This window comes from Rhinolophus ferrumequinum, chromosome 11 (genome assembly GCF_004115265.2).
Source record: "Rhinolophus ferrumequinum isolate MPI-CBG mRhiFer1 chromosome 11, mRhiFer1_v1.p, whole genome shotgun sequence".
Classification (NCBI taxonomy): domain Eukaryota; kingdom Metazoa; phylum Chordata; class Mammalia; order Chiroptera; family Rhinolophidae; genus Rhinolophus; species Rhinolophus ferrumequinum.
This window is the reverse complement of record NC_046294.1, coordinates 4014582-4034693: the sequence shown is the minus strand read 5'-3', so window position 1 is coordinate 4034693 and position 20112 is coordinate 4014582. Positions and strand designations below refer to the sequence as shown.

Here is a 20112-nt window from a genome sequence, read left to right as displayed (position 1 = left end):
AATGACTGTTAAACAGTTTCAGGTGTTTTCAATATTGTAGTCACGTGCACACTGTAGCTAACTTTTCGCATTACATACTGAAATATTTACCAATGCACTTTTATCTTGTATCGTATCTGGGATTTGCTTCAAAATCGTTGGGGGTGGGGGGCATGGACGGACCCAGGTTACGAACTGGCTGCATGTAAGAACTGGTGACACTGGTGGCCATATGGGGGTCTGTTATGCTAGTCTCTCGTCTTGTGTTTGTGATCTTCTCTAGTAATTTCTTAAAATATGTTTGATGAAATAAAACACCTGTCCACAGCATCCACAACACAGAAATACCTGTTTGACCCACCCAACTACACCTGCTTTCACAACAGAGGAAGCATGAGGCTGCCTGGCGGATCACTGTGTCCCCTGCCCCCCAGCACCCTTGCAGAGACTGCCACCTCTGCATCGGCCGCAGGTGTGGGGAAAGAGTCCCAGAGAGCAGTTTCCAGGTTCTCGGCCTCACGTGGAAAGGTGCTGGCTCGGGTAGTAGATGGCCATCCACTGTGACTAGTTGGCCATCAGCTGTAACCAGTTAGCCACTAGCCACTGATGTAACTGCCGTGGCTACTCTGGTAGGTTGGTTGGTTGGCAGAGAAGTGGATGGCAGATTGCGGATCACGTGGCTCCGGTGTCTGCAACCCAGCCGCCAGCGAGACTATAGTGGTATGAACCCCCTATCTATGGCTCCGTGGGTGTTCCTTTCTGGCCTCACCATATCCTGCGTTCTTGTGCGGGGAGCGGGACCAGGGGCCCTGCATGACACATGGCTCAGCGAGCAGGGTATGGTACCAGCTAAAACTCTCCGAAGGATGGTGGAACAGTTTGTGCGTGTGAACACTGTCTCGGGAAGCCCGTGAGGACTGGTGGTCCTCTCGAGCCTCCGGATGGCACGCTGCCCTATTGGCCATGGCGGGCATCACCTTCCTTTTGGTGGTCCGCTGCTGCCATGGGCTCCTAGAGTTGTGGGCATCTTACACCGAGCCCTCCACCCAATTGGATGTCTGGCGCGGTGAGCAGGATTCCAGCCAGGTAGGAATGGTGTCTGACTCTGGGCAGCAGGACAGGTGGCCCCCACACAGTGTGTCGTGCGCGGTGGCTGCTGTTCTCAGGAGTTGGACTGCTGAGAAGGGGTGGGAGGAGATGGATGGCTCTCCGGCCAGCGTGGAGAGGGCCCTGCAGGTTCTGGCTAAGCAGTTGCCAGAGAAGGTGAAGGGTACAGCCAGCTGCATGGGCTGGATGTTCTTTACCACGTTGAGTCGTAACACCGAAGACGCGCTTAATGAAACAGCCCAGGTGCGGGACCAGCAGCCCCAGTGGGAGGCACTGGACGCTCGGGACCACCAGTTGGAGGAGGTTCTCACTGCGTTGCAGCTTAACTCAGAGGAAGCTCTTGCTGAAACAGCCCAGGTGCAGGACCAGGTGTCCTGATGGGAGGTGCTGGAAGCTCGGGTCTGCTGTTAGAGGATGAGCCCCACAGTGGAGACGCTGAGGCAGAGGTGGAGAAAGCGAGTGGAGACAGTGGAGCTGCCAACCCCCAAGCCCGGCCCACCGTGTGGCAAAAGGTAAAGCAAGAGCAACCTTTGGGCTCCGGGGGGGTTGGGTAACCCAGCAGTGACTGAGTTCACAACCTACACCCCTTACAATCCCACTGAGTTGCAGGAGCTGGGGAGGCGGTACAGACAGCGCCCTGGGGAGCCAGTCTCGGATTGGCTACTACGTTTATGGGATGAGGGAACAGTATGCACAGCATGGGGAGAGGCTGGCGAGCTGCCAGCCACTGTAAGTAAATGGCAGTCATATACTGAACTTACTCAAATCATCCGTGAAATGGGTATGAGACACGCTATGTTCAACCCTAATATGCGAAGGCCGGATGATGAGCATTTTACAACCAGCACGAGAGATCTGGTTTTGGACACTGCCCCTGCAAGTGCTTCTGGATCCTTGGTTGCCATTCTTACGCCCTATGTGGGGCGGCGGATCCATGAAGTTACAACTGCCATGGCCACCCTGGGGGATGTTGAAAGCCAGCAGCAAAGGAAGTTAAGACAAGAGGTCTGAGAAGTTAAGACCTGGAAGCCCAAATCAAATGTTAGGGGGGACAAGGTCACGGGACTCAGAGATTAACACACGCACAGAAGTGGCAGCATGATCTCGTGGCAGCAGGGGTTGATCAGGAAAAAACAGACCGACAACCCAATGCACTCTTGTTGGAACTTTGGAAACAGCTGCATCCGAACAGTAATTCTAGCGAAGCCTAAAGGCGAAGTCTGGGAAAGCGTGATCCGTGTCCCTCCAGGACTTCATGTGGCCGCTTGAGGCCCACTCCTTTCAGCTTGATTAGGGGGCGCCCAAGGTACCCGATCAGAAGGGACGAGCAGGGACTGGAGGGCCCATGTGGAACTGTCCATACACTGGTCCCCTTCTAATGTGCAGAGGGCTTTGGCCCTAGTGGACACTGGCGCGGACTGTAGTCTCATTTACGGGAACCCAGAACTGTTCCCTGGACCAGCAATCTGCATTGATGGCTATGGGGGAAAGACTGTGACTGTGAAAGCTGTTTCCTCACCACTGGGTATAGGAAGGCTTCCCCCTCGTACCTACAAGGTTTATGTCTACCCCGTTCCGGAGTATGTTCTAGGGGTGGACGTGCTACATGGCCTCAGCTTACAGACGACGGTAGGAGAGTTCCGTCTCCGGATCCGGGTGGTGAAAGCGGTGACACACGGGTATGCTCGCCACCGTCCTCAAGGGCCACAGCCCCGGCGCGTGGTTACAGTGCGACAGTACCGCCTCCCAGGAGGGCAGGAGGAGATTGGTCGAACAATATTGGAATTGGAGAAGGCACATATTGTGAGGCCAACGCACAGTCCCTTTAACTCCCCAGTATGGCCTGTCAAGAAGCCAGATGGGACCTGGCGAATGACTGTGGACTACAGAGAGTTAAATAAGGTGACACTACCCTTGCACGTTGCAGTGCCTTCAATACACGATTTGATGGATCGTCTGACTGTCCGCCTGGGGACATATCACTATGTTGTGGACTTGGCCAATGCTTTTTCCTCCATTGACATTGCACCGAGTGTCAAGAGCAGTTTGCTTTTACTTGGGATGGGTGGCAGTGGACTTTTCAAGTCCTTCTGCAAGCATACTTGCACAGCCCCACCATCTGCCATGGGCTTGTGGCCCAGGATTTGGCACAGTGGGATCTCCCATCCTCTGTGGCCTTGTTTCATTATGTTGATGATATTTTCCTAACATCTGATTCTCTTTCAGATTTAGAGCAAGCAGCTCCCTCTCTTCTCCGCCACCTGAAGTCACGTGGCTGGGCAGTGAACCCGGAAAAGATCCAAGGCCCTGGGTTATCTGTCAAGTGTTTGGGTGTTGTGTGGTCGGGTAAGACAAAGGTCATACCTGAGACGATTACTGATAAGATACAATCATTTCCCCGCCAACCAAGGTCTCCCAACTGCAGACGTATATGGGTCTGCTGGGGTATTGGCGGGCGTTTGTACTCCTTTCAACACAAATGGCAAGGCCCTTGTATAACATGATAAAAGAGGGGGCCTCATGGGATTGGACAGAGGCTGTAGAGCAAGCCTTTGTTGCCACAAAACGGACAGTGCAGCAGGCACAGGCTCTGCAAGTAGTGGACCCTGGCCGCTTGTTTGAACTTGATGTTCACGTAATCCAACAGGGGTACGGATGGGGCCTCTGGCAACGGCAGGAGCGTCTCCGGTCACCAGTGGGATTTTGGTCCCAACTGTGGAAAGGAGCAGAAGTCCGCTACTCTCTAATAGAGAAACAGCTGGCCGCTGTGTATGCAGCCCTAGTGGCCACAGAAGCCATCACAGGAATGGCACGGGTGTTGGTTCGCACAACCTATCCCGTCCAGGGGTGGGTCCGTACATGGACCCAGGGACCCAAACCGGGGGTGGCACAGATCACCACCCTCTCCAAATGGGGTGTCTACTTGGAGCAACATGGCACCTTTAGTTCAAGCCCTTTGAGCACAGAGCTACAACAGGTCCTGGGGCCTTGGAGTTTGTAGCCCAGGCTGAGCCAAGCGCTCTGCCTAGAGGGGAGGACTTGGAGCCCCCCCCATGTCACGCAGGAGACCGGGCTCGCTGCGCCATGTGTCACGCGGGGTGGCACGCAGGGTCTCATCTCCCGCTCCCCACATAAGAACGCAGGAGTGACAAATGCCTGGTGAGGCCAAAAAGGAACACCCACAGAGCCATAGATAGGGGAGTCATACCACCATATTCTCGCTGGCGGCTGCGTTGGAGACACAGAAAGCAGGAGCCACACTATCCACAACCTGCCGTCCACTTCTCTCTGCCAGCCAGCCTCACTTGTTAGCTGCAATCCGCCGTACTAACTGCAATCCGCTCTTGCTAACTTAGCCACCATCTTCTTGCTAGCCCCCATTTGCTGCTAGCGTAGCCACGGCAGTTATATTAGTGGCCAATGGCTCACTGGTTACAGCTGACGGCCAACTAGCCACAGCTGATGGCCATCCAATCACAGTTGATGGCCATTTACTACCTGAGCCAGCACCTTACAACGTGAGGCCGAGAGCCTGAAAACGGCACTCCTGGCTCTGTCCCCACACCCCAGTACCTGAGGATGCCTGGTATACCGATGGTCCTAGCCGGGGAGCTGCAGCCGTTTGGATGGCTATTGGTGTGCAGCCCAAAACAGACACCATTTGGTTTGATACTGGGACGGGCCAGAGTAGCCAGTGGGCTGAGCTACAGGCTGTGTGGATGATAATCAGCCACGAGCCTGGGCCCCTAGTTATTTGTACTAACAGCTGGGCGGTGTTCCGGGGCCTAACGTTGTGGCTCCCTACATGGAAACACCAAAACTGGTTGGTAGGACACCGTCCACTGTGGGGTCAAGCCATGTGGCAGGGCTCTGGGACCTAGGGCAGAGAAAGGAGGTGACCCTAATGCATGTTACAGGTCACTCCCCCTTAGTGTCCCCAGGTAATGATGAAGCAGATGCCCTAGCACGGGTCCGATGGTTAGAAGGGGCTCCTGCCACTGATGTGGCCCATTGGCTGCATAGGAAATTGCAGCACGCCGGAAGCCAAGCCATGTGGCAGGTTAGCAGACGCTGGGGTCTGCCTTTGAAATGGCAGGAGATAGCAGATGCCTGCTATGACTGTGCCGTCTGTGCCCAGGACAGCCCCCAAAGGCGGAGGCTCCCCTGGGAGACACAGCAGATTACGCGAGGGAGGGTGCCCCTCACTCGCTGGCAAGTGGATTACATTGGACCCCTGCCTAAGGCCCGCAATGCGATGTATGCATTCACAGCAGTAGACACTGCTGTGGGGTTGATGTTTGCTTGGCCGTGTCCGGCTGAGGATCAGTGGCATACAGTGGTGGCTCTTACACAGCGCAGCCCTCTATGGGCGCCCCCAAGTCATTGAAAGTGACAGGGGTACTCATTTTACGGGGCAAGAAGTTCAGCGCTGGGCTGCCAGGATGGATGTACAATGGTTGTTTCATACCCCGTACAATCCACAATCAGTTGGCATGATTGAACGCTACAACGGCCTTTTGAAGCAAGGCCTCCGGGTGTCAAAACACCCTCCCACGATGCGTGACTGGGCCTCGTGGCTGGGATGTCTTGAGAATCCTGAATGAGAGACCACGGAAGGGAGGGTCCACACCAGTAGACCCTCTAGGTAGTAGTAGCTCTACTTCATCGAACGGCCGCTCCCATTCAATTACAAGTTACCACAAGTGAGACTCTGTTAAAGCCAGGCTATGGCAGAAACGGAAACATGTGGCTGCCAGCACCCACATGCTTGAAAGCAGGGGAACGGCAGCAATGGACTTGGCCCTGATGGGTCAAAAGCCCCCACTGTCGGTGGTTGGGCTTGATAGCCCCATGGGAGGCTGGTTTGACTCACGATTTGCAAGTGATGCCAGGGGTGGTGGCCGAGTGGCCACCACAAGTGACTGTAGTACGCAGAGGTCCCAATGCCAGGAAGATTTTGCGGGGAACCTATGTGCTCTCACTATGGCCTATTATGGGGTCCCCTGTTCTGTTACATGTTGAAACTATGCAAGGGACCCCAAGCACTGCCATAAAGGTCTGGCACCACAAACCGGGAAAGGTGCCAGTGGCAGCGACCCTCCTTTTCCAGGACAAAAAGCTGGCGTGTATCCTCCCAGATGGAAGGGATTTTGCCATTGTTGGTTCCTAAGACTGCTGTTTCTTTTCATCTGTAGGTGCCTATAGGCTAACAAGGCACAGGGCCCCTCGTGGAAGATGCTTGTCCGGTAAATTGTGAGGCGAGACCCTGTAGGGGTGGATTGTGGGGACAGAGCCCCAGAGAGCAGTTTCCAGGCTCTCGGCCTCGCATGGAAAGGTGCTGGCTCGGGTAGCAGATGGCCATCAGCTGTGACTAGTTGGCCATCAGCTGTTACCAGTTAGCCATTAGCCACTGATATAACTGCCGAGGCTGTGCTGGTAGGTGGGCTGGTTGGCAGAGCAGCGGACTGTGGATTGCTGATTATGTGGCTCCTGCTTCCTGTATCCAACCCAGCCGCCAGCGAGAATACAGTGGTACGACTCCCCTATCTATGGCTCCGTGGGTGTTCCTTTTTGGTCTCACCATATCCTGCGTTCTCGTGCGGGAAGCGGGACCAGAGACCCCGCATGACAGCAGGGCACATACCTTTCTATCTTTCACCCAGTGGGTGTGGGTACAGCCTCACCACACTGCCCTGCCTCTCCTATCTCCAAGTCACCTGAAATAGCCGCCAGAGTAACTGATGACACAACTGCCATCATTTCTCAACAACTGCAATCCCTCGAAAGGCCATCCCCACACAGATCACGGGGCCAGAGGGTATCTAACGTCCCTAAAACTAGGGACCTTTTCCTTCAAATGGAAACACACAGGAAAGGTCAGGCCGTTCACTCTGCTCCCTCCTGCCGTGGACTGTAAGGATGGAGGGCTCCCAGGTCACTTTGAAAATCTGGTGAGAACGAGCAGGACATTACCTGCTTCGGGTGATGCATCCCAGCCAACAGAAAGCCACACTGTACCTCCAGATGTGACACCGGCTGTGGTAAATCACATCAGCGGCTCCCTGCGCTGGTGCAAGTGCCTGGAGCTGAATCAACACTGGGCCACCTAGGACTGCCCTCCCACAGCTGGTCAGTCCACCTGCCATGTGAACAAACCACAGCCAGGTGAGACACAGGGTGGGAGAAATGCTGGGATCCAGCTCCAGGTGGGAGGAAGCAAGCCATTAACACAAGTCATGGACAATTGGGATTACGAGGACCTCACCACAGCCCCCGTGAACCTCCCTGTGTCACACAGCAAGACTGTCTTCTGTCTTACATGTTTTATATCACCAGATTCTGTAAACACAGAGGAATGCAGTAACACCGACGTACCCCTCCTAGAATGAATGAATATTAATATTTTGCCATATTGACTTGGGACTGCCCTATCTCCAATTCTCCTTTCTCAGCCAGCCTTCCTGGAGTCCCAGGACATACCCGCCCAGGCCAGGCATAGCTGTCAGCGCAGCTGGGAACCCCAACACGCTGAGAGGAAGGGCCCTGGGGCCAGCTGGCAGGCTGGCCTGTGTCTGGATCAGAGCCACCTACACTACACAGCCTCTCCTCTGTATCCTTCCCACCTTCCAGGACGGCAGCAAAGGGCACAGCAGGGCCCTGGGGTCAGGTGAGCAGGCCTCCCAGGGCTGGCAAGGGGCTCTGCCATGTCCCACATATGGTGTATAACTAAACTGTTAGTCTCCGGGAGGCGTCAGCCCAGCTTCCCCCTCCTGCTGGCGGAGGTCCCCAGACTGGCTAAAATGTGTCCGCTCCTGCTGTCTCCACTCACCCCCTCATTCCTGGGTCTTCGGACCTGGGATCACTGTTCCTCTTCCTGTTCCTCTGCACCCACAGGCCCTGCCTGGGGCTTTACCTTCTACCTGTGCACACAAGGATTGATGTTGCAGGCGTGTCTCCACTGATGCCAAACAGGTCAACTGAGAATGAGTCTCGCTCTTTCCCACACTCGCCCCACCATTTCTCTTATTGCAACACCGCCAAGCCCTGCACAAACATTCCTCATTCCCCTGTGGGATGCAAGCACCACACCTGCTGGTTCTGACAGGTATTCATCACCCCCATCGCCACCTGGGCCCCTGTCTACCTGCATGGAGAGAGGTGGCTTACCTGGGGACAAAGCAACACAGCATGACGGTTGGGATCTATCTACAGGGCAGGGCGTGCACCTGGGCACCGAGTTCTGGGGGGGAGGGGAAGGACTTCCAGAGAGAACACATGCACTGACTGGCAAGAAAGGCGACAGAGGGCTGGCCTGGTGGCTCAGGTGGTTGGAGCGCCAGGCTCCTAACGCTGAGGTCTCCAGTTCGATTCCCACGTGGGCCAGTGAGCTGCGCCCTCTACAGGTAAGACTGTGAACAACAGCTCTCCCTGGAGCGGGGCTGCCGTGAGCAGCCGGAGGTCGGCACGAACTGCTGTGGGCTGCCAGGAGTTGCTGCGCTGCCGTGGACTGCTGGGTGCTGCCATGGGCCACCATGTGCTGCCATGAGCAGCCGGTGGCCAGTGTGCGCAGCCAGCAGCCGGCGAGAGCTGCCGTGAGCTGCTGTGAGCGGCCGACCCACGACCGGCGACTGACGGCCTCAGCTGGTGGGGAGCGCAAGGCGCCTAACACCAGCATGGGCCAGGGAGCTGTGTCCTACACAACTGGACTGAGAAACAACGGCTTGAATCGGAGTGGGGGTGGAGAGGAGGCGGAAGAAGGGGGAAAAAAAAGAAAAGCGGATAGAGAAAAGCCAGGTCACAAAGAAGAAATGAGAAGAGAACACACAGACAGAAGGAAAGAGAGCTTAACCCCTCCCCTCTGTCGTCACTGGCCCTCCATTCAGTGTGAGCAACTCCTGGAGGGAACGGAGTGATGGCAGAAGCACCTTCTGAGGACGCACGCTGGCTGGGTGACTGAGAAGGCCTTGGGGACTGCTCTTGAGGTCGGGCCACCTCTGGCCATGTGTCCCTGTGGTACAACATGGGCTGGGCACGCAGTACAGAGATCACTTCCGGCTCATCAGGTGGAACGCCCCCCTGGAGCCCCACCTGGCACAAACCTTGCTTGGAACACACCTGAGGCACAGAAACTCCCCGGCAACCATGCCACTTTAGAAATCACGAGGGCCACTGAGGGAGACACTCTCTAACTAAGGTCCACACAGAGCACTTAAGCACCTTATGGTAATCCGATCTCAGAAAAACATTGAAATCCAGAATAAGACGCCCTGGTGAACACAAGGACCTACTCATCACAATTTTTAAAAATTCACTTCTCTGCTCTGAGTTTTAAAATCCACATCTCTGGTCTATTCCATGGCTGTTCCCTACAACTTCTCAAGGTCGTCCTCCAGGTCACCTCGGCCAGGCCACTGGCCGTGACCCGTGGCCTGCGAACTCCGACTCACAGATGAAATGTCTTATGTTCTTTTTCCATTTCTGTCTTCTCCTTGCTTCACACCTACCGTGTTTCCCTGAAAATAAGACCTAGCCGGACCATCAGCTCTAACGTGTCTTTTGGAGCAAAAATTAATATAAGACCCGGTCTTATTCTAATATAAGACCTAGTCTATATCATATAACATAACATAACATAATACCAGGTATAACATAACACCCGGTCTTATATAAGACCAGGTATACTATAATACAAGACCGGGTCTTATATTAATTTTTTTCTCCAAAAGACGCATTAGAGCTGGTGGTCTGCTTAGGTCTTATTTTCGGGGAAACACGGTAGCATGCTCCTCTCTTCCAGGGCCTGCTCGAGCCAGCCTTTGAAGTGTGATGGAAAAAGGAGTTCTATGGAAAGTAACCTCATAGGGTGCTCTGATTGTAAGTTCCCCTGAGCAGGTCATAAATTTCCCTGGGCAGGTGGATAGTCATGCCCCAGGTATACAACTTCCTTAGTGAAAGTTTCACCTTTGCCTTAAGCTGCCCTGCCCGTCCCTTTGTTTCTGTGCATCCAGGTTAACACACCTTTGAAGTAAGTAACCACCCTCAAGAGAGCACGTAATCTTGTTAACATCTGACAGGTGGTGGCTCCAGGTGGGCACTCCACCTGTCCAGACAGAAGTGCTCTCTGACCTGTGGGACAGTGAACAGGTCCACGGCCCCAATCTTGTAATCCAGTCCCCACCTTGCTTTCTCCCACCTCCATGTAACCTTCCTTCTGTCCCCTCCTGAATGTCAAATGCACAAAAGAAGCTGCAAACCTTATTCTTAGGAGCATTTGAGATCTTGCTTCCCGGCACAGGTCATCAGTTTAAATCAACTAAACGCTTATAAAAATTCTCTACAGGTTTGGACATTACTTCCGTCGACAGAATCCACATTCCCAAAGCACAAGAATTCCACCCATTACATTTCGCAACGTCACCTGCCCTTGCCAGCAAATGACTCTCACTCGCAAATTATTCGTTTAATCTCCCAATATCAATTTTAAGCTGCTCCAAGACACGCATCCTTGCTTGATGGTCTGAATCAAACCATGAGGCTCACAGACATTTCTCCAACACTGAAGGTCAAATGAACAACCTGCAGGGGGAGAAGAGGAGAGACTGCAAATTCTCACTCAACTTTCGTAAGCGCACCTTAATTTTAATAACTTTGCCCAAAGCCTCCCCGCAAGATCCTTGGCCAATCAGCTGGTCTGTACGGTTCCTCGAATCTGTTACTCACTTTGTCCTCATTTTCCACAATCAGTTCCTTTTAACCTAAAACCTTTCACCTCAGAGGTCAGCAGCCTGCAAATCCTAACAGTGGCCATGTGATCGAGAGCCGATCCAGAAGACAGGTCCATTTCCCCAAGGAGAAGACCAGGTCCTCCGGCAGAAAGGCCGCGCCGCCCTCCTCGAGTGTCACTCCCTCCACCCCAGGTCCTGAACCAGGTAGTGACTTAAGGAAAGGAGGTTTAAGGTCATCATAATGCAAAGCGCGGTGCTACGTTTCAAAACATGCCCAGGGAACTGAGATGTGGCAATCACCTCTGTAAGGTGAAACAAACAATAAAAGTTGCCACGTGACAGCTGGCTTCCAAGAAAAGTCTTTATAGAAACTGAAATAAGTAACTAAATTATGTGCCCTTAGAAGTCTTTCAACGTCGCCTCCAAAATCAACAGATACATAAGCGGAGGGTGAGTATTACGTTGGTGCAAAAATAATCGCGGTTTTTGCCATGATTTTTAACCTGTTAAACCGCAACTACTTTTGCACCAACCTAATAGAGACAGAGGTAAGTAGATACACACGTAGGTCGTAGGTAAGTCGTACAGATTAACTTTTGTGCTATTAACAATAAACACACGAAATATTCTTTCTACCTGAAACTAATTAAAAAAAAAATTCTACCAAACTCTTTGGCATATGCCAGACAGTGTGATCTGCATTTGACCTGCATTAGCCCATTTAATTCCCACTACAACCCTAGGAAATGGGTACGATTGCTTGCTATCCCATTTACTACAGAGAAGACCAAAGGCTTGGCTGTCAAGAAAGCTGCCCAAGGTCACAGCCAGCAAACAGCCAAGCCGGGAATCAGACTCAGGTCCAAGTCCAAAACTCTGTGTCTTACCTACCAAGTGAAGCGGTGAGCACTTCACATAAAACATTCCACTCAAGAGTCCTCAAGTTACAACAGACATAAAGTTAGGTCACTCTGTAGTGACCAAAACGATGTGATTGCATCGAGCAAGAAAACTACAGTAACTACAAACACAACAGTGCCAACGCTAAACCTTAGTCCCGTGCTCCCGCCTTCCCGCCGGAATTGCACAAGTCACAAGCACACAGCAGCAGGTCCTGCGCTCTATTAAAATCCAGCCGACACGCTGGCCTCAGCGGGCCGAGAATTGTGCTGGAGATCCTCTGAGAAAAGGTTACCCACAGGAAGCGACAGCTTAGCGCAGCCCGGTATCCCTCATCAGGGAGAAGGAGTGAGGCTGGATGACACTCGTGCCACCAACCACCCCTGGAAAACAGCCCTGAGAGAAGACACTGCAGGGAGAGAATGTGCAGTTTCATCTTTAGGGGAGGGCACAGAAGTATCCCCTACAACATCTTCTCCGAGGGTCTGGTGACCAGTGCCTGGGAAGGTCCCGTTGGTCTAGTTCTGCCCTCCAGGACAAGCTCCGAGGTGGGGACACCCCATCCCTGCCAGGTATGACTACCAAGGTGCCACCCAGGCGGCCTCAGCACTGCTACCCAAAGCACTTCAAGGAACGTGTCAGGAAGGTCCCCGAAAGGCATCACCAGCCCAGGGGTTTCCCTGACACCTGCATGTGTCGCAGGGTTCATGACTCTCCCTCAGGTCCCCCTGTGCTCTTTACTACTTAGTATTCCTGCTGCTGATCAGGATGAGAAGGTAGCTGTCGGCAGAAACTAGCAGTAACAGAAAGAAACAAAGAAATAGCTCCTCTCCTTTTGCTGTGGGCACACACGGACTCTGTGCATTCCTCCAGCCACGTCGTCCTTCACGTGTGTACAAATCCCAATTGTTATTTCCCTAACCTGACGGGAGGCCCCTTAGAACAAGGCTGTGAGATTCACAACTCACTTTATGTTTCTGGGAGGGCTTCGTGTACAAGCGGCAGGAACTTTCATTTATGAAAGGGTGTGTCTTGAATTCATGACCCAGCACTCAAAAGTCACACTATTTACACTGGCCACATGGCTAATTTCTTGCAGTGAATTATCTTATAATAAACCATTGACATTTACAGGTGCTAAGTCAAGGCAGGTTATACAAGGAATTCTGAATCATTATCCTTTGTGCCACAGCTCTCAAAAAACAGCATAGCTTCTGCCTCCCCAGGTAGCATAAAAATAAAGCAAATTCAAATGTAAGCCTTATATTGTACCACACCAACAAGTATGGGGGAATCAGACAAATGCAATCTCTGCAAGAATTGGGGAAAGGTCACTGGAGATCACATTTTGATAAAGAAAACACAGACTGTCTTGGCAGTCCCAATTACTGGTTCTATCTACTCCGGTTTTCTCTGGAAGGCATGCAGAAGGACCCACCTTGCCCACATGGGCACAACCACGTGAGCAGGGACTGATGGGAGGGGCATGCACCCACCCTAAGAGACCCCTGACCCTCTCCTGGTACCAGGATGCTGTTCCCACAAATGTTCCTAAAACCACCGGTGGAGGGGGGGCCGTATTTCCCATGCATTTTCTTCACCTTTGCAGCCAGAAGCGCAACTGAACTTGTCAAACCGCACGTTCCAATTTGGGGACTGCAGAATGCTGCCGTGTCCGTCAAACCCCCCTGCGGCCATGGCTCTGCTTGCCAGAATCTGTATTCATTTCATACGCTCAGAAGTATCCTCACATCGGGCCTCTTGCTGCATCCTCATAAAATCCCTGTGCGACACAATGACAGGGGTCGGTGGCACCGCTTCACAGAAGAGGAAATGGAAACCCAGAACTGCACATGGCTGATTCAGCACCACATCGTGGGCACGGGGGGGTGGGGTGGGGGGGATACTAACACCCAGCTGGCCCTCTGCCTGCAGTGGTCTGGGAAGCAGCCGGAAAAAGGAGGGGGCACAGGCTTCAGAGCACACAGATCCAGCTTCAAACTCCAGCTCTGCCACTTATTCATCTGTATGTGTGTCCGCTGGAGTCAATGTTATCACCTTTCACAGGATCTGTTTCCTGGCATATAAAGTACAAATGTCCCTCGACTTACAATGGGGTTACATCCCGATAAACCCATCATAAAGTGAAAATATCATAAGTCAAAAATGTATTTAATACACCTACCCCGGAATACCAGAGCTTAGCCCAGCCTACTTTCAATGGGCCCAGGACACAATACCCAAAAACCACTGGCACACAGCGCACTGTCAAGTGTCAGCTACTGTCCCTGGTGATCGCTTGGGAAATGTCGCCACCACTGTCCAGCATCATTAGAGAGTATCGCATGCGTGTCACTTACCTGGGAAAGGATCAAAATTCAAATTGCGCTTGTACTGAATGCGTATTGCTTTTGCGTCACGGTAAAGTAAAAAAGTCATTAGGTCAAACCATCCTAAGTTGGGGAGCGTCTGTATGCCTAATAACCACACCTCGTATCAACTGAAGGAGAGCAAGTGACAAGCCCAACCTCACTACAGAAACATTCTTTGTTCCTTCCCAACTGTGGCACGGGTGCTGCAAACATGTCCTCCAAGAATGTGGATTTCCTTCCTCTTCCTCCCCCCCCACACCAGGGTCGGATGCCAGGGTCTGATACCTTGGCCAGTTGTCTTGGACGTTTAACTTTCAGCAGTGTTGCTGATTTCTTTTTGGCGTACGTTATTTGTACCTCTCACATTGTACAACAAGGTATACTTGTAAAAGTAGAAACCCAAACTGTCCACATTGAATCTTTTTAAAGGGCAGTACAGAAGCTGACACTTGGGAAAATCAGTGATAAATGCATAATTTTATAAATGAAAAATTATTTCATAAAAAGCAAAGTCTGAGTTAGAACATATGGCAATTTCTTTAAAGCAAGGTTATTTTGTGTTTGCTTTTCATCCAAATCTACATTACTTTTTTTAATGAGGGGCAAAGGATTCTAAAGGGGGGGAATTAACCCCTAATTTGACCCCTCAGAACGCCAATGTCCCTGTCCTCACAGAGCTTACTCCAAGGAGTCATAACACAACATAACACCAAGTGCACAATGCTGTGGGTATGCTGGGGATCAATAGCCATGAAACCCCATAGGAAGCCAGGACTGGTGGAGAGAGGAGGGGTCACTGACACCCGAATGGGAAGGAATGCGCTGGCTGGTCTGCAGTCCACACGACCTTGACCAGTCACAGGGCAGAGCAAGGTGCATGGAGAGGAGGGGCCCAACAGCTTCCTCTGCTCCCTGCTTCCCTCCAAGGAACTTCCCATGCACAAAAGGACACCCCTCCACCCCCAACCTACCCCCCCACCGCCCCACAGCCCACTTCCCCCACCCCACGACATTAGGAGGCCGCAGCAATCCAGGGAAGAAAGCGTGCTCAAATATTCTGCTCTGGCTCATGGAAACCCGGAGGCCATTCAGGAAGCAGAAGGAACAGGTGGGGCCGAGGAGACAGCCGGGAAGAAGCCGGGAGGACCCTCAGGTTCCAGGGATGAGTGGGTGAACCGCCTCATGGAGAGTATGGCAAGCTTTTTTCCTTTGTCCAATGAGCTGATACTCCTTCGGAAGGAGGGCAGTAGCCACCCTATTTCCCAACCTTCCAGGTGGCAATCAACCCTACCCTACCACCCCCCACGGGCCGGCCTCACTCAGCAACACAACTTTCAATTATTAACTTCCAAGAACAGTCTAGGACATAAAAACAACCCACACCAATGAAAAGTAAAGGTGTACTTTCTGCAGAACTCAGACTCCCAGTCACCTTACCCACAAAGGTCAAGTTGGCCTCAGTCCAGGGCCTGCTGGGAACCCAACGTCCACCTACTTGCTTAGGGCAGAAGATGAAGTTCACAAAAGGCAACAAAATATTAAAAACCAGTAAGCAGGAAACATTCCTTACTTGTGTTAAGGAGCAGTTGTGTTTTTCTAAAGCATGCCCTAGAATCATCAGAGAAACTCTTAACAGCGGTGGCTTCTGGAAAAGGAACCCGAGTGAGGCAGCCAACTCTGCGCTGTACTCTCCCATTTGCACCGAGTGCTTGTCTTTCTTATTTTTGAAACAGAAAAGTCCTCGCAGGACCTGAGCCTGGCTCAAGCCACTCAAAGTAGAGGCCTCGTTCAAGTAGGAGACAGATTATCTCTGAAACACACTTTAAACATACTAGCTTTAACGACAATTTTATTCTTAAAAGCACTAATTCTTCCAGAATCCAATTCCTGGCTTCCACCGACAAAAGAACTCTGGCCTGCCAATAGTAACCATGCAGAGTGACTAAACATTTTTTCCAACAAAGGAAAAAAAACGCTCCCTGCTATCAACGTGCATACCCAGCCCTGGGCCTGAGCCCGCGCGCGTTTCCGCCTCCCACCTTCCCACCGCCTTTCGAGTTCAGGCTGCCTTTAATTGCTCGCTTGGAACGCGTCCTGCAAGGCTCCACCAGCAACTACGCGCGGCGAGCCCCGCCTCCTCCTTCCCCCACCCAGCCGCAGGAGTCACGTGACGGCTGAGAAAAGTAGGGGAAAGGTTACGCGAGCCCCGCCCCCGGCCTGGCGCGCCCCAAGCGCTCAGATCCTGTTCCACCCGCCGTGCCCGGAGAGACCTTCCGGAGCTCGCTGGCGTGCGTCGCCCGCGCTACCACCCCGGCGGGCGAAACGCAGCGCCTCTTGGTCGGAAGGCCCAGTCCTGCGTGGTCAAGCTTGGGGACAGTTAAGAACTTAGTGCGACGGATGACACCCCACACCATAAACGCAGCACCGCGCCTCCGCGAGCCTGGAGCGCGTCCGGAAGGGGCTCGCTGCGATGCCCAGGAAAAAATTAACGGTGTTTCTATGAATGGGCACGCGGGGCCAGGGTTACGTAAGCGCAGGCCCTCGCCCCAGGACTCCCGGGAGGCCCAGGCTTGACAGCTCGGTGACCAATGGGCCGGACCGGGGCCAAGGGCGGCAGCGACGCCAGGTTTCTTCCCTTCACCTCCGGATTAGGCCGCTTGTTTTCAGTACAAACACGAAAGGTTATTTGGGCCTGTGCATGATGCCAATTTCTGCCACTCTGATACAAAGTAGGTGCACTCCTAAAGATGGCCCTGTTTTCTGTCTGATTCCAACAGCTGTTCAGATGGAGATCAGTGTGCAAGGGCAGGTCTAGCCACTTCACTTCACATTGGAAGGAAACCGGTCGTTTGCAAGCGAGAAGAGCCCCGGGTCGCACAGAGGCAGAACCACCCCAAACTCTCCATCTAAATGCGGCATTCAATTCTAATCAGACACGGCGGTCCCAGACACTCCCACACCTCCACAACCACGCATTATCCGCATCAGTGTCCTCATATTTACGCCACTCCCTGCGAGTCACCTTAAATAATTTGGAAAGTGATGGGGGTGATGCATGCTGGCATAAATAAAAGACCAGTGAGTTCGGCCATTTTTTATTCATTTGGTTTGTGGTTTAGAAGGAAACAAACATGCTTGAATATCTGGATAGACCAGAAACCGGACTCCCATGCAAGAAAATGGTGTAACAAAATACAAATTTCAAAAGGTTAAACTGATTTTCATTTTATTCAGTAACTTACCAATGTCCTGCTAAAAAATGCCCTTGGATATTTTAATAATACACGGAGCATAGAGGGACCAAAAACCTGTCCAGGGTTGGGAATACTCAAGTCTATTCTGTATTCAACCTGGTTAATTACTTGGAATTTTTAACTCTCGGTGTTTTAAAAAAACAAAACAAAACAAAACAAAAAAACATCAGCCCTCATTTTTGTTCCCTTTGGCTTTAATGAAAGCCAACCACCGATGTACGTTATAAAAACGCTGATCCACACGAACAAAACGAAAGAAACTGGCTGTGGGCTCACGGAGGGAGTTGGGGTTAGGGGCTGCGGGCGTCAGGCTGGCAGGCCAGGTTCATTCGGGCCTGGTCACGTGAGGCCCTCACTCCCGCCGCGGCAGCTCCGGGGTCCCGCGCGACCTTGGGCGGGTTCTTCGCGCGGCACGGGAAATGGTGGGGGCACTCGCAAGCGGGGACCCGGGCCCAGCGCCCTTATCCCGTCCACCACGGGCGCTCAGACAGCTCCCGGGGTACCCGCGCCAAGGGCGTGTACCGACGGCTGCACTGCGGGGGAGTGGGGCGGGGAGGGGGGCGGCACCCCTCGGAGTTCCGAGGTCCGAGCGTCCCCTGGCTTCTTAACGGACTGTCCTACCTCCAGACCTAATCCACTCCGAGGAATGTGCTTGGAGGATGGGGAAGAAAGCCTGCGGCCCAAGTGGCCCCAGGCCGGAGGCGTCCTGCCAAGTCCGCAGAACGAAGCATCCCTTTATCTCCTGCACTTGTACCCGGCTGCTGGTCAACCGACCCTCGGGCGGACCCCCAGACCCAATACACTCCTGGGTGATGGGGCTGAAATGGGGCAGGGAAGGGAGCCGGTGGCCAAAGTGGCCCCGGCTGGAGAAGTCTTGCCAACTCCGGAGGGTTAAGCATCCCTCCCACGGCCGCAAAGGACCCGCCCGAGTGCAGACCGACCCCGGGGAGGACCCCCAGACCCAATTCACTGCGGGGACTGGGGAGTCTCTGCCCCGCTCGGGTTTCGGGTTCTCTACTGAGCCTGCCGTCCGAGGGGGATGCTGGGGGTTCCCCTACGCGCCCTTGCTCCAGCGGCCCACCCTCCGCCTGGTCCCTGCCCCGGCAGTCCCCGCGCACTCCCCGCCCTGGAGTCTGCCGCAGCCCGTAGGGCGGCGCCCGCCAGCCCTGCCCGAGGCGCGCGGCCTCGGCCAGGCCTTACCGAGTCCGAGGACTGAGACGCGGCGCAGGAGGAGGCGGCGGCAGCTGCAGCGACGGCGGCGAGGGCGGCGGAGTGAGCGAGCAGCGATCCGGCACCAGGGGCGGGAGGGCCGCCCGCGAGGCCGAGTGCACCCGACGCCGGCCGCCGGGGATTGGTTGAGGCGGGCGTGGGCGACCACTTGGGATGCCCGACGGGCCGGGGGCGGGACCTGGACGGGGCGGGGCACATGGAGGGGCGGGGCATTGGCGGGGAGTCCTGGGGAGAGCTTCAGGTGAGGAAACTGACGCTCCCACGCGTGCTCACCACCGCGGTCTCCGCCAGCGTGCGGCCTAGGGTGAGATTCCTCGCCCTGCGAGCCTCAGTTTCCTCATCTGAAAAATGGGCCTTAGCACGGTGCCCAGCTCGTGCCCGCCCTTTAGAAGCGTTATCCTTTGTAATCCTTACCCTAACCCCTATAAATAGCTGATCCCAGCCCCGGCGGGAGAAAGGATCACTAAGTTGCCCACGATCACACAGCTAAGAAAATGGATCCGACAGTGGCCCACGTCTGACTCCAAGGCCCACGCTCCAAATCGTGCCTTGTCCCCGTAGGGACAGCTGATGCGACCCGGAGGCAGTGCGGCTTGCGGGGCCACTATGCTAATGGAGATTCTGGAAACCTTTCTGAGCCTCCTCCTCATCTAACTGGGATAGAAATACCTCCCTTGCGGGACTTTGGTAAGATTTGGCAAACTCAATTTGTAGGTGCCTAGAAAGAAAAGGCTGGAGGCGAGGACAGAGTGACCGAGAAACCCTTGTGCCGGTGACTGAGCTCCGGAGAGGGACAGGAGTGGAAACTGCTCAGCGGCCGATCCCAGGGGTCTAGCCGAGGGTAGCTGCCGCATTGGGCTCCGGGAAGAGGGTGCGGGGCTGGGGCTCCGCGCGTCCTGCCGGGTGAGCCGCCCCTCCCCTATCTTGTCCCGCAATGTTGCCCAGGCCGGAGCTGGCAGCCCTGCATACAGCAGTTGCTCCGTAAATGCACCAGTTTTATGAACAAAGACTCGGCTCTCCTAAAAGTCAATCACTCCTTTTGGTTATGGAAAATCCACGCTTGCCTCTATCTTTCTGTCTTAATTATTTGGTCGTTACCGCAAAAGGATTTGGAAGAGAAAACTAAAGTTCTCTCTAGTTCTCGCCCCCACCGCTGCCACTATTCCAGTTAACTGTTCGTGCGTACTGTCCAGCCTGTTGTCAACGAAGTCACAGGATATGTGCAGTTTGTAAAACTCTTTGTTGTCAATTGGTTTCTATCGTGGACAGAGTTCCCTGGGGAGGCTCAGAGATGACCGCGTCTTTCAGAGTATTTAATCCCCCAAGGACACTTAGCCCCCTCCCACCCGCCCACCCCGCTTTTCACCATTGCAGGTATAAGTAAAGCTGCACTGGCCTTCCATGTTCGTCAGTGAGCGCCCGTTTCTCTCTGTAAAACCCTAGAAGTGAAGCAACAGGTCAAAGGGCAGGCACGTGAGACATTTTGGTGCCTCTTACCGAGCTGCCCTCTGGAAAAGCTTACTAACTTCCACTCCCACCCGCGCA

The 20112-nt window shown here is 53.6% G+C and overlaps 1 protein-coding gene across 1 annotated transcript in view; it reads right to left on the bottom strand.

Annotated features, from left to right (window-relative positions):
- The window catches only part of CPT1A (carnitine palmitoyltransferase 1A), a 55416-nt gene extending 36728 nt beyond the window's left edge, over positions 1-18688 (bottom strand). The window contains exon 1 of the mRNA XM_033119948.1: positions 18538-18688. The gene's annotated coding sequence lies outside the window, so the exon portion shown is untranslated. The remainder of the gene's footprint in view (positions 1-18537) is intronic.
- Between the last annotated feature and the right edge of the window lie 1424 nt (positions 18689-20112).